The following is a 15,881-nucleotide window of genomic DNA, read 5'->3' on the forward strand; positions in this document are numbered from 1 at the left end:
TTTCAGTTCTCTAAATATCACCTCTGTGAAGATGACTCCTAATTATCTCTTTGAGATCTCTTCCTTTGAACCCTGGGCCTGTATTCCTAAATGTTTCCTTGACCTTTCCACCTCATATTCTGCTGGGACTTGAAATCAGCATTCCCCAGCATTGCTGTTTACTTTGATGACAGCACTGTTCTTGTCACCTAATTTTGGAGTCATATTTTACTTTACCTTCACTTGAGTGAATTCTATCTAAACAGCATTTCTTTTTACCCTGACTGAGAGACAGTGTACAGTATACAGAGTTGTTAAGGTCCTGGTCTGTAGCTGCAGACTACTTGAGTTCCAGTTTGGGCTTCTCCACAAATTGCTGTGTGACTTTGGGTAATTTGTTTAAGCTCTCTGTGCTTCATTTGTAGACTGGAGATATTTTTTAGCCATATATCTCATAGAATTACCTTGATGATGAAAAGACAATGTATGTTATATCCTCAAATAATAATATTCAATAAATCTTATCTATTATTATTATTATTTCCATTCCAGGTGGTATACCACCTTATTTTCAGGCTCTTTTTATTTCTGAGGCTGACTGCTCTTGTACTGTGTCAAGGAAGAAAAATCTTCTGCGTAATAGACCTATATTATTTTATTTGAAATCAATTTTAAAGTTTATATGGAATCCAGTGGATTCTGCTAAGATTTATGCCTTATGTGAGTTCTGATTAAGTAAATGGAAAAATTGGACAGTGGATGCATTTTGTTTCCATTGTACAATGGGGCATTTAGTGTGAAACCAGCAGGTTAAGAAGAAGCCTCAAAAAATCCAAAAACAGAAGTACAGTTTGGAATGTAAAAACAAAACAAAAATGTTCACGCAATATCAACTCAGGCAAAGTTTGTTTGGAGAGAATTTACGGATCAGAAGAATCTCAGAACAGGGAAATGGGAAGCTGTGGTGCCTCTGGACATCTCTGCAAGGATTATTTGGTTAAGCAACAACATGAATAATTCCTCTCTGTAGAGTCATATGCACTCTGGATCACGATGTTCAGCAAGAGACACAGAGTTCCCTTTTCTGTTTTCCTTTCAACCACATTTTACCTCAGTCAAACCATTTTCTCAGAATGAAAACCTCATTTATATAATTGTTTTACATGCTTCCTCTGCTAATTTGAAAATTGTTTATTTCTCTGAAAAACATTTATTATATTTCCCCATTCTCATTGTGTATTTAATACTGCTAATTTTGAATGGTTCTAATTTAAATTTCTTACCAAATACACATCTTAAAAAGTTGGATTAAAGAATCGAAAGTTTCTAGTTTTGTTGCATCATAATGTCTTTTAAAATGGCACCTGGGAAATATTGACTGAATTTTACTCTCATCTCTTTCCTTTGTGCTGTGGCTTATTCCTGTCTGTTTCTGTCCAAGTTATATAATAATTATCCATATGCCAAAGAATCATTAAGCATTTTATTCTCTCTCTCTCTCTTTTTTTTTTTTTTTTGTCTTTTTGCCATTTCTTGGGCCGCTTGCGTGGCATATGGAGGTTCCCAGGCTAGGGATCCACAGCAACTCGGGATGTGAGCTGCGTCTGCAACCTATACCACCAGCTCACGGCAACGCCGGATCCTTAACCCACTGAGCAAGGCCAGGGGTCGAACCCGCAACCTCATGGTTTCTAATCGGATTCGTTAACCACTGAGCCATGACTGGAACTCCTTATTGACTCTTTAGAAAGAGTAATTGAATATTATGTAAAGAACTGAAATTTATAAATTTATAATAAGCCTGTGGCAATAGAATTAAGTTTCTGTTGTTCCTGATTTTAAGTGTTACTGAAAGACACCAACCTCAGTTTGCTAACATGTTCATATTTCCTACATCCAGAACTAACGGACTGGCTTTTTTATTGTGCTGTCAGTTGAGGGGAGCTAAATTGCCTTTATGCTATTCTAAGATGAAGAATTCAGAAGCCAGTAAAAATGTGATTATCTATCCATTCACCCATCTTATTTGTCATCCATCCCTAAGTTCTTCTCTTTCCATTCATGCTGGTAATCAGTATCCCATTCCTGCTCCTTCCCCTGTAACTGCCTTCAACCCCTTTCAACATGAGGCAACATGGAGTAGTGTTAAGATTGGGGATTGTGGAATTAGACCTCCGTTTTAATTAACTGAGAGTTGCCATTTATTTTCTGTGTGACCTTGTGTAAATTAGTTAATCTGTCTCCTTATCTGGAAAAGGAGGTAGTCATTAAATGCTCCTGCACATTGTTGTGAGGATTAACTGGGGTGTAATGAAAGTAAAAACTTGACGCTCTATGATGGGAAGGAAGGACATTGTTAACAACTCAAATTTTTTGAACTTGGTCATTGATTTGTACTTCCTAGATCTATTTTTGAATCTTATTGACTACTTCTGGGATTTTATTTTTGTTCTGGATATACCCCTTCTTCCTCTTTGCCAAGACTAAGTAAGAGTTCTATCCTTAATCATTGGAATTTTTTTGTTTTGGCCACATCCATGGCATGTGGAAGTTACCAGCCAGGGATTCAACCCACATAGCAGAGACCTAGGCTGCTCCAGTAGCCATGCCAGGTTCTTAACCTGCTGTGCCAAGAGAACTCATCTTTGGAATTTTTGTTTTACCTAACTATCTTTTTGTTTTTGGCTAGGGCCTTCTGGCTTTTTTTTTTTTTTTTTTTTTTTTTTTGCTTTTTAGGGCTGCACCCATGGCATATGGAAGTTTCCAGACTAGGGGCTGAATCAGAGCTGCAGCTGCTGGACTACACCATAGCCACAGCAAAGTCAGATCTGAGTCACATCTGCAACCTACACTGCAGCTCTTGGCAATGCTGGATCCTTAACCCACTGAGCAAGGCCAGGGATCAAACCCACTTCCTCATGGATACTAGCCCTGCTTGTTTACCCTAAGCCACAAAGGAAACACCCTGGAAGCTTAATTGTTACCTTTTTCCAGGAACTTATGGTCTGAGGGATGTATCTGTGAGAATGGGAGGAGGATGCAAGGAGGACGTAAGGGGAAGTTTCTTTTTAAATTTTGGGTCCTGGATCCCAGAGGAGAGTTGTGCTGACAACTCCCAAATCCTGTAGATCTAAACAGAGTTACAGCATCATACATGGATGGTAACTTGCTTCAGCACTAGGTTAAGATGAAATTATATTTCATCAACCAGGGACAGTCAGACACTACAAATTCAGACGCTACCTCATCACTTTTCCTTCCTCAAATTAACCTTTATTTACTCATCTTTAGTGGTGTTAAAACTTTCTTTTATGTTCTTATATCTGATTGAAAATTCCTAGTTTGGGGGAGTTCCCATTGTAGCTCAGCAGTTAATGAACTTGACTAGCATCCAGGAGGATGCAGGTTCAATTCCTCGCCTCTCTCAGTGGGTTAAGCTTCCGGTGTTTCCATGAGCTATGATGTAGGCCACAGACTCAGCTTGGATCCCGAGTTGCTGTGGCTGTAGTGTGGGCCAGCAGCTGTAGCTCTGATTCCACCGCTAGCCTGGGAACTTCCGTATCAGTGGGTGAGGCCCTACAAAAGACAAAAAAGAAAAAGAAAGGAAACCAAATTGGCTTAGGTAGGTTCACAACAGTGTTGTCAATGGCTACTTAGCTCCTCAGAGCAAAGAGAAATAAAAATTCTGGTATAGAACACTTTAAAATTTTGGTGCAGTTCTACTTATATCATGCTCTTATGCTATCAGAAAACTAAATAATACCAGATTATAAAAAAATTAGTTTTGCTTGTTTTTCTAAAAGCTGTAATTTTTCATTTTATTCCTCTACACCAGAATTCATTTTCTCTGTATATAGTTCAACTGGAAACAGTAGTTTGGTGTGTTTTTATGTAGAGCACATAATTTTTGAAAGTATCAGTTCATGGATTAGGCAGTATTCCTAAACCTCAGTCTTCAGAGTAAGATTTGATTTAAAACCTCATGCATAGAGGCCAATTATTGCCCAGTAACATTGGTTGAGTGTTGGTCTGACAGGGATCCTGGGAGATGGGCCATCATTTTTAATTTTTAAAAATTCTGTGTAAACCACATTTTTGTTCCTTTTTTATAATGACTTTTTTTGTTTTTGTTTTTGCAGTTAGAATGTAGACATATTTTCCAAATGAATGAAAACTCGGTATGCAATAAGATAGATGGCAAAGACTCCTTTATGGAGAAGGATAGCCTGGGGACTCACAGAGGCCTTCTTCAGGCCAGACTGGAAATAAAAAAAAATTATATTTTGTGGCCTTGAAGGAATATTATTTTGACTCAGAGCTTCTTATCTTATTGTGAAAATGTATAATTCCTCTTTATATAAAACCACTGGGGATTGTTCTACCTATTGATTTTTGATGTCTTCTCTAGTACAGGTTACTTTTTTTGCCTTAATTTTTTTTTACCTTAGAGGAAAGAAGACTATTAGAGAGTTGAGAGGCATATTCCTGCCTTTTCATAGGTTTACTTTGGCAACTAAAACAAAATTAGAATATTTTAATAAGTAATCCCCCTCTGTCCAAATTACCCCACGGTCTTTTTCTTCCATGAACATATCCAGGCATTTTTAGCAGTGACAGTGTAGTGGTTGTGCTGGAAGAAGGCCTGTTTCAGGTCTTACTGGCTTTAGGAAATGCTCAGTATGACCCACAAGTCTTTTCACATCCCTGAGAACATACCCAGCATTATGTCCAGGAACCTGTGACTGAATTTACAGGAGGATATCCACTAAGCGCTATTCATTTCTTTCTGGCCTGGTGACATAGAACGCCATTAGTATTACAGATACCTTGTATTTATTGCCTGTTTTGTGGTATGTTTCACACATGAATGGATTAGGTAAACTAAACAATAGGAAAACAAAACAAAAACTTCAAAATTAACAGCTCAACTTTCTCAATATCTTCTATTTTTAGTTGGAGTTATTGTGTTGGGTTGTGGGTATATCTATTTCTTTAGAATAAAGCAACACTCTGGGTTTTACAGTTAGAGCTATTTCTTTCCCCTCTTTGATCAGCTTCTATGGATTTTGAATAATAGCATTTCAACCTTGTGTTCTTATGTTAATTTTAGAAGTGATCAGTACAGATGGTTTTTCCAACATGCTTCCACCACTAAAAATATATGAAGTTTATTAGGTCTCATTCACAAGGGTCATCATGCAAAGAGAAAATAGAGTGCTTTATTTTAGATAAAGACCATATATTATCATAGGAGGAACATGTCACATGTTGCAGTCAGCATTTTTAATAGCAAATAAATATGGAAGTAAGTCATTGTTGAGCACATAATTTAATACTGGTAATTATATACCCACAGACCTCATACAGAATGGGCTCATACTTTTAGTTCAAACATGCACATACGTATCACTAAATGACTATGGGTTTTCACCAGAAAAGTATTCGTTATTCCAATGCTGTGTGGTATCATGTCAAAAGACTTTCTTCAGGGGTTGTTTTTTTTTTTTTTAAGAAAAATCTTAATACTAAGTAGATTTTATGAGAAAGTCACAAAGCCGAATGTATTTACAACTCTGAACTGTGACCAAGTTAAAGGCAAGAGCCTGTAACAGTCACATAAATGAGAAAATAGGAGAAACCATGGTTTTCCTAGAAGTGTTTTTCCCTATCTTATAGCTTTTATGTCTTTTTTAAAATTCAAAAAACTATAGGAGAATGTAAGGGAAAAAAAATGCAGTATTGAGTTTCCAAACTGGTCATTTATATCTTTGTGGAATTCAAGACCAAAAAAAAAAAAAAAAAAAAAGCCTGGGGAGGAGAGAGATAAAATACTGCTTTTGTTTTTAAACTTTTTATTTGAAATAATTTCAAACTCTCAGAAAAATCGCAAAGCAGTACAAAAGTACAAAGAACTCTTGTTTACTAGCCTTCATCACCTTCATCCTAATTCTCCAATAGGTAATATTTTAGCACATTTGCTTCTTCTATCCACTTATCCTTCTATATATATATGTATTATTATCTATCATCTATTTCTATTATTTATATTTTCTTTCCATTGAAGAGTACATTGCATATGCGATATTTTGTTATTCCTAAATACTTCTGTGTTTATTTCCCTCTCTTTCATAATACAGTGTGTGTGTGTGTGTGTGTGTATCAGAAAGTTAACACTGGTATAAGAATACTATATAATCCACAAACCCCATTCAAAAATCAATGCTTGTCCCAATAATGTTATTTATAGCCATAGACAAGAAAGAGAAGAGAAAGAGGAAGAGGAGGAAGAGGATGAGAGGGACAAGAAGGACTTTGAGGAAGGATATGAGGAAGGGAAGGGGGGAAAGTGAGAGAAGAGTAGAAGGAGAACATAAACAATAGTAAAAACAAAACTTCTGGTGTATGAACCACTTCAGGACCAAGACTTTCATTTAATTGCCATGTCTCTTTATTTTCCTTCAGTTGGGAGTAGTTCTTCCACCTTTCATTTGTTTCTTGACGTAGACATTTTAGAAGTGTACAAGACAATTATTTTGTAGACTATCTCTCAGTTTGGATTTGTCTAATGTTTCTTCATGCTTAGATTCAGAGTATACTTTTTTGGCAGGAATGTTAGAGAAGTGATGCTTTCTTCACTATATTTTGCCAGAGAACAGGTAATATCAGTGTGTGTCATTATGACCAATGTTAATTTGGTATCCACATTGTTTCTCCACTCTTCAGTTAATTAATCAGTATTTTGTATTTATTAATACCTAATTAATAAATATTTTGTGGGTGGTGCCTTGAATCTGGGTGAATATTCTATTCCTTATTAAACTTTCACTCACTGCTTTTAGCATCTTTTGCTGATTTTTGTCTCAAAATCACTTAATATTATATTGTTGTGAAATGGTGATTTTCTAATTATGTTATTACTTCTATAATTATTAGTTAGAATGCAGTGGAAAAATAGAACTTGCCTGCTCTCTCTGTTCTCTTTTTCATCAGTATGAATTTTAAACTCTTACTTGAATCAGTGGACTGTGTATTTATTTTAAAATGATGTTCATTTAACCAGCATCGCAATCAAGATATGGAAAATTTCTATTGCTCTTGAAAATTGTCTCATGCGCACTCATAGTCAGCCCCCTTAACCCCACCCTGTACCTTGGCAACTACTGATCCCACCGATCTGTTTTTTGTCACTACAGTTTTCTCTTCTCCAGAATATCATATAAATGGAATCATACACTATCTTGCCTTTTGAGTCTGTCTTCTTTCATTCCACGTATTGCCTTCCCCCCCATGTATTGCCTTTTAAATGTATCCATGTTGTTATATATGTATCAGTAGTTCATTCTTTTGATTGATGAGTAGTATAGCATTTAATTATATAAACATTCCAGAGTTTGTTCATCTGTTTACCAGTTGATGGTCATTTTAGCTATTTTCAGTTTTTGAAAATTATAAATAAAGCAGCTTTAAACATTTGTATGCAAGTTTTTCTTTGGACATATGTTTGTATTGCTCTTGGCTAAATATCTTCCAGTGGGGTTATTGGTCATATGATAAGTATGTAATTAATTTTATAAGAAACTGGCAAATTGTTTTCAAAATGTCATTTTGCATTCATACTAGTTAAGTATAAGAGTTCCAATTTCTCTTCATCCTTGCCGGCATCTATTAATCATCATTAAAAAAATTAGCCATTGTGTAGTGGTATCATACTGCGGTTTTAATTTTCAATTCTCTAGTGGCTAATGGTGTGGAGCATTTATTAATGTATTTATTTGCGATATGTGTGTATATGTGTATGGATTTATTAATTTTTTTCTTAAGTATCTGATAAAATCGTCTGCCCATTCTTTGTTGAGTTATATATTTCTTTTTTTTTTTTTTTTGTCTTTTTGCCTTTTCTGGGGCCGCTCTTGCGGCATATGGAGGTTCCCAGGCTAGGGGTCTAATTGGAGCTGTAGCCTCTGGCCTACACCACAGCCACAGCAACGCGGGATCCGAGCCACGTCTGCAACTACACCACAGCTCACGGCAGCGCCGGGTCCTTAACCCATTGAGCAAGGCCAGGGATCGAACCCGCAACCTCATGGTTCCTGGTCGGATTCGTTAACCACTGCGCCACGACGGGAACTCCTATATATTTCTTAAATTGAGGTAAATTTGTAATGATTTACAACATTATATTAGTTTCAGGTGTATAGCATGGTGAATCAAAATTGTAAATAGATTATACTTCATTTATAGTTATTATAAAATATTAGCTGTACAATATTCCTCTGTTGTACAATATTGGGTATCCTTGTACCTTATTTATTTTATATGCAGTAGTTTGTACCTCTTAATCCCCTATGTCAATCTTCCCTCTCTCCATGGTAACTACTAGTTTTTTCTCTACAAATCTGTTTCTTTCTGTTTTTTGTTACATACTCTGTAGTATTTTTTAGATTCCACATATAAGTAATAACTCAAAGCATTTGTATTTCTAAGTACAATACCTTCCAGTTCCATCAGAGTTGTTGCAGATGGAAAAATTTCATTCTTTTTTGATGGATAGTATTTCATTGTGTTTGTGCGTATGTATATTGTAGATTAGAGTAATTGGTTTTAGTTACATAATGCTGAAACTATTTTTTTTCCAATTAACTGTGTGCAGCAACCCATGCATTTTCTGAGAGTTTATCACTGAACTCTAAACTTGTATAAAATCTAATGTGTAGTATGGCTTTAATTTCCCAAATTTCACAGTTAATAATATATACATATCACTTCTTTATCCAATCATCTGTTGATAGACATTTAGGTTGCTTCCGTATCTTGGCAATTGTAAGTAATGCTGCTATGAACCTTGGAGTGCACATGTCTTTGAAAATTAGTGTTTTCATTTACCCTGGAGTGGAATTGCTGAATCATGTGGTAGTTTTATTTTTAGTTTTTTGAGGAAAGTCTATACTGTTTTCCACAGTGGCTGCACCTATTTAGATTCCCACAATGTGTACAAGGGTTCACTTTTCCCTCCACATCCTTGTCAACATTTACTATTTGTGTGTGTGTGTGTGTGTGTGCATGTGTGTGTGTGTGTTTATTGTGGAAGTTCCTAGGCCAAGGATTGAATCCCAGCCATATCTGTGGCCACACGGAATCCTTAACAAAGTGTGCCAGGTTGGAGGTTGAACCTGCACCTCCTCGGCAGCCTTAGCTGTTGGAGTCAGATTCTTAACCCACTGTGCCACAGAGGGGACTCCTCAGAGAAAAAGTTATAGTATTATATACCTAACTAATAAAGATGTACTCCTTCAGCTAATTTAAAAACTGAATGCTATCCAAATTTTTATTTAAATGGTGTCATGTATTTTCCTGGAGCTTAATAAGCTGATCATAAATTCATTTGTAAAAACAATCATGCAAACCCAGTAAAATATTGGAAAGAGCAATTGTATATTCTTGGCTACTTCCTAGTACATTAATTGACCAATATGTGCCTGGGTTTATTTCTGGGCTCTTTACTCCATTCCATCGATCTGTGTCTATTTTTGTGCCAATGCCATACTTTTGTTATTACTGTAGCTTTGTAGTTTAGTTTGATCAGGGAATTTGATCTCTTCAGCTTTGTTATTCTTTCTCCAAATTGTTTGGGCTATTTGAAGTCTTTTGTCCTTCTATAAAAGTTTTAGAATCTTTTTTTTTTTCTAGTTTTGTGAAAAATGCCATTGTTATTTTGACAGGGGTTGCATTGAATCTGTAGATTGACTTTGTTAGTATAGTCATTTTAGCAAAATTAATTTTGTCAATCTCTGAACAGAGTATCTTTCCAACTATTTGTATTTCCTTTGGTTTTCTTCATCAATATCTTACAGTTTACAGAGTACAGGATTTTTACCTCCTTAAGCAGTTTTATTCCTAGATATTTTATTCTTTTTTATGTGACTAAATGGGATTGTTTCCTTAATTTCTCTTTCCGATAGTTCATTGTTAGTGTATAGAAATGCAGCTGATTTCTGTATATTAATTTCGTATCCTGCAACTTTACTGAATTTACTGCTGAGCTCTATAGTTTTTGGTGCTATCGTTAGGATTTTCTATGGATAGTATCATGTCATGTGCAAACTGACAGTTTTACTTCTTTCTTTACAGTTTGGATCTATTTATTTATTTATTTATTTGTTTGTTTGATTGTTTGTTTTGTGTTTAATTCTGTGGCTAAGGTTTCTTCTTTTTTTTTTTGGCAGGTGTGTGGTTTTTTGTTTATTTGTTTGTTTTATTTCCCCAATACATTATTTTTTTTTCTACTGTACAGCATGGTGACTCAGTCATACATACATGTATACATTCTTTTTTCTCACATTATCATGCTCCATCGTAAGTGACTAGACATAGTTCCCAGTGCTACACAGCGGGATCTCATTGCCAATCCATTCCAAAGGCAATAGTATGCAAGTATTAACCCCAAGGTCCCAATCCATCCTGCTCCCTCCCCCTCCCCCTTGGCAACCACAAATCTGTTCTCCAAGTCCATTGTTTTCTTTTCTGTGGAAAGATTCATTTGTGCCATATATTAGATTCCAAATATAAGTGATATCATATGGTATTTGTCTTTCTCTTTCTGACTTACTTCGCTCAGTGTGAGAGTTCCATCCATGTTGCTGCAAATGGCATTCTTTTGTTCTTTTTTTATGGCTGAGTAGTATTCTATTGTGTATATATACCATATCTCCCTAATCCACTCATCTGTTGATGGACATTTGGGTTGTTTCCACGTTCTGGCTATTGTGAATAGTGCTGCAATGAACATGCGGATGCATGTGTATTTTTTAAGGAAAGTTTTGCTTGGATATATTACCAAGAGCAGGGGTGCTGGGTCATATGGTAGTTCTATGTATAGTTTTCTAAGGTACCTCCATACTGTTCTCCATAGTGGTTATACCAGCTTACATTCTATATGTTAAATAAATGTGGTGACAGTGGACATCCTTGTCTTGTTTCTTTCTTTCTTTCCTTTTTTTTTAATTCTTTTTAGGGCCATACCTGCAGCACATGGAAGTTCCCAAGCTAGGCGTCGAATCAGAGCAACAGCTGCCAGCCTACTGCACAGCCACAGCAATGCCAGATCCAAGCTACATCTGTGACCTATGCCACAGGTCATGCAACACTGGATTCTTGATCCACTGAGCAGGGCCAGCGATTGAACCCATATCCTCATGATCCTAGTTGGGTCCGTTAACCACTGAGCCATGACAGGAACTCCCCTTGTCTTGTTTCTGATCTTAGAGGAGAAGCTTTCAGCTTTTTATCATTAAATAGATGTAGGCTATAGTTTTGTCATATATGGATTTTATTATATTGAAATATGTTCCCTTTATACCCATTCTGTGAAGGGTTTTTTTTATCATAAATGAATGTTAAATTATGTCAAAAGCTTTGCTGTATCTTTGAAATTAATAAACAGTTTTATTCTTTAAATTGTTAATGTGGTGCACCACATTGATTTGTGTATATTGAAACACCTTTGCATACCTGGGATAAATCCCACTTTACGATCCTTGTAATATATTGTTTAATTCATTTTGCTAATATTTTTTTGCTTGTAATTTGTGCAGTTTTTTTCTTGTAGTTGATTTCTTTTTTCTTTTTTTTTTCTCTTTTAAGGCTGTACCTATGGTATGTGGAGGTTCCAGGCTAGGGGTTGTATTGGAGCTACAGCTTCTGGCCTATGCAACAGCCACAGCAATGCAGGATCCAAGTTGCATTTGTAAACTACACCACAATTCATGGCAGTGCCTGATACCTGACTCATTGAGCAAAGCCAGGGATTGAACCCTCATCCTCATGGATACTAGTCGGATTCGTTTCTGCTGCACCAAAATTGGAACTCCATTTTGGTCAGAAAAGATGCTTGATAAGATTCTAGTCTTCTTCAATTTATTGAGACTTCTTTTGTGTCCTATTACATGTAATCTATCCTGAATAATACTCTGTGTGCACTTGAAAAGATGCGTATCCTGATGCTTTGGGATGAAATGTTCTATGTAAAGCTATTAAATCCATCTGATATAATGTACCTTTTAATGACAATGTCTCCTTATTGAATTTCTGGCTGAATGATCTGTCCATTGATGTAATTGGAATGTTAAAGTTTTATACTGTAATTATGTTACAGTCAATTTCTCCCCTTATATTTGCTAATATTTGCTTTATATATTTAGTTACTCTTATGTTGGGTACATATATAGTTCCAATTGTTATATCTTTTGGACAAATCACTTTATCATTATGTAAAGTCTTTTTTTATGTCTTGTTGCAGTCTTTGTTTTAAAGTTTATTTTTATGATATAACTATTGTTGCCATAGCATTATTTCAATTTTCATGGAGTACCTTTTTCTATGCTCTCAGTTTCAGTGTGTGTTTGTCTTTAGGTCTGAAGTAAGTCTCTTTTAGGCAGCATATACATGGTTATTGTCTTTTAAATACATTTGGTCACTCTGTGTCTTTTGATTGGAGCAGTTAGTCCATTTACATTTAATATAATTATTGATAAGTATGTAATTATTTGCCACATTGACTATCTTTAGTGTTAAGTTTGAATTCATTTTTCTGTTTTGTGTGTATATGAATGATAGTTTTTTGATTTGCGGGTACCATGAAATTTATACACAGCAACCTATATATTTATTTATGTGATTACCTCAGGTTGATGAGCTCTTAGGTTTGAACACACTCTAACAACCATGTATTTTTACTGTCCACATACACCCCTCAACCCCAGTTTGATGTTTTTTACATCATATTGTATATGTCTTTGTTTTGCATATTCCTTAACTACTCATTGTTGATATAGATTATTTTAGAACCTTTTTTTTATCTTCCTACTAGTTTTTTAAATGGTTGATATACTACTCATGATATATTTGCCTTTATTAATGGGACTTTTCTTTTTTGCAATTTTCATGTGTTTTAGTTGTGGTTTTTTCTTTTTGCCATAAGAGAAGTCCCTTTAATATTTCTTATATAGTCAATTTTGTGGTGCTGAATTCTTGTATATTTTGCTTTTCTATTAAATTCCTTATCTCTCCTTCAAATCTGAATGACAGCATTGCTGGGTTTCTTGGTTGTAGGATTTTTCCTTTCATCACTTAAATACATCATGCCACTCCCTTCTGGCCTTCAAGTTTCTGCTGAAAAGTCAGCTGGTAGTCTCATAGGAGTTCCCTTGTATGAAAGTAATGCTTATCCCTTGCTGTTTTTAATATGCTCTATCTTTATTTTTTCCACTTTAATTATAATATATGGACCTCTTTGGGTTCATCTTATTTGGGACTTTCTGAGCTTCCTAGACATAGGTGACTGTTTCCTTTTCCAGGTTAAGAAAGTTTTCAGCTATTATTTCTTCAGATAATTTCTCTGCCTCTTTCTCTTATCTCCTTCTGGGACCTTTATATTGTGAACTTTTTTTTTTTTTTTTGCATGCCTGGTATTTTCCCAGTTGTCTTGTAAACTGTCTTTATGGGTTTTTTTAAATTTTTTTTTAAGTTTATTGAAGTATTGCTGATATACAATGCTGTGATAATTTCTGCTATACAACAAAGTCATTCGGTTATACATATACAAACATCCACTCTTTTTCAGGTTCTTTTCCCATATAAATTATCACAGAATGTTGAGTAGAGTTATACAGTCAACCCATATACTACAGTGTGCCAATCCCAAGTTTTAAAGTTCTTTTTTTCTGTTCAGCTTAGTCGATTTCCACTGCTCTGTCTTCAAGTTTACTTATCTATTCCTCTGTACCATTTAATCTAATTTTGATATCTTTTAATGTATTTCAAATTACAGTTATAATCTTCATTTTTATTGGTTCTTCTTTATATACTCTCTTACTTAAATTTCTGAATTTAGCTGTTTCTCTCCTGACTTTTTGAACAAACTTTTGATTTTTAGCTTGAACTATTTATTGAGTTGCTCTCTTTTCTTAACTTTATTTAGTTCTTCCTACTTTTTTATTACTCAATGAATTTATTACATTTATAGGTGTACAATGATCATAACAATTCAGTTTTATAGAATTTCCATCCTACAACCCCAGTGAATCCCCCCACTCCCCCCCAACTGTCTCCTTTGGAAACCATAAGTTTTTCAAAGACTGTGAGGCAGTATCTGTTCTGCAAAGAAGTTCAGTCTGTCCTTTTTTCAGATTCCACATGTCACTGAAAGCATTTGATGTTGGTGTCTCATTGTATGACTGACTTCACTTAGCACAATACTTTCTAGGTCCATCCATGTTGCTAAGAATGCCGGTATTTTGTTCACTTTAATGGCTGAGTAATATCCCATTGTGTATATGTACCACCTCTTCTTGATCCACTCCTCTGTTGATGGACATTTAGGTTGTTTCCATGTCTTGGCTATTGCAAATAGTGCTGTAATGAACTTTGGAGTACGTGTGACTTTTCCAGTCATGGTTTTCTCTGGGTAGATGCCCAGGAGTGGGATTGCTGGATCAAATGGTACTTCTATTTTTAGTTTTCTGAGGAATCTCCATACTGTTTTCCACAGTGGTTGCACCAATTTACAATCCCACCAGCAGTGTACTAGGGTTCCTTTTTCTCCACACCCTCTCCAGCAATTATTGTTTGTAGACTTTTGATGATGGCCCTTCTGGCTGGCGTAAGGTGGTACCTCATAATGGTTTTGATTTGCATTTCTCTAATGATGAGTGATGTTGAACATCTTTTCATGTGTTTTTTGGCCATCTGTATGTCTTCTTTGGAGAACTGTCTGTTTAGATCTTCTGCCCATTTTTTGATGGATTCTTTGTTTTTTGGTATGGAGCTGCAGAAGGTGTTCATAATTTTGGAGATTAATCCTTTGTCAGTTGATTCATTGCAAAGATTTTCTCCCATTCTGTGAGTTGTCTTTTCCTTTGCTGTGTGAAACTTTTAAGTTTAATTAAATCCCATTTGTTTATTTTTGTTTTTATTGTCAATACTCTAAGAGGTGGATCTGAGAAGATGTTGCTGTCATTTTTTTGTCGGAGAGTGTTTGGCCTATGTTTTCCTCTAGGAGTTTTATAGTGTCTGGTCTTATATCTAGGTCTTTGATCCATTTGGAGTTTATTTTTGTGTATGGTGTTAGGGAGTGTTCTAATTTCATCCTTTTGCATGTGGCTGTCCAATTCTCCCAGCACCAATTACTGAACAAGCTGTTCTTTCTCCATTGTATATCCTTGCCTCCTTTGTCCATAGATGAGTTGGCTGTAGGTCTGTGGGTTGAATTCTGGGCTTTCTATCCTGTTTCCACTGATCTATATTTCTGTCTTTGTGCCAGTACCACACTGTTTTGATGATTATTGCTTTGTAGTATACTCTGAAGTCCGGGAGTCTGATTCCTCCAGCTCCACTTTTCTTTTTCAGGATGTCTTTGGCTATTCTGGGTCTTTTGGGCTTCCAAACAGACTTTAAAAATATTTTGTTCAAGTTCTGTGAAAAATACCATTGGTAATTTGATAGGGATTGCATTGAATCTGTAGATTGCCTTAGGTAGTATAGTCATTTTGATAATATTAACTTTTCCAATCCACGAGCATGTTATATCTTTCCACCTATTTGTGTCATCGTTGATTTCTTTTATCAATGTCTTATAGTTTTCAGAGTACAGGTCTTTTGTCTCTTTAGGTAGGTTTACTCCTAGGTGTTTTACTCATTTGGATGCAATGGTAAACAGGATTGCTTCCCTAATTTCTTTTCTGATCTTTCGTTGTTAGTACATAGAAATGCTGTCAATTTCTGTGTATTGATTTTGTATCCTGTGACTTTGGCAATTCGTGGATGAGCTCTAACAGTTTTCTGGTAGAGTCTTTAGGATTCTCTAGGTATAGTATCATGTCATCTGCAAAGAGTGATAGTTTTACTTC

The sequence above is a fragment of the Phacochoerus africanus genome, chromosome 10, assembly GCF_016906955.1.
Source record: "Phacochoerus africanus isolate WHEZ1 chromosome 10, ROS_Pafr_v1, whole genome shotgun sequence".
Lineage (NCBI taxonomy): Eukaryota > Metazoa > Chordata > Mammalia > Artiodactyla > Suidae > Phacochoerus > Phacochoerus africanus.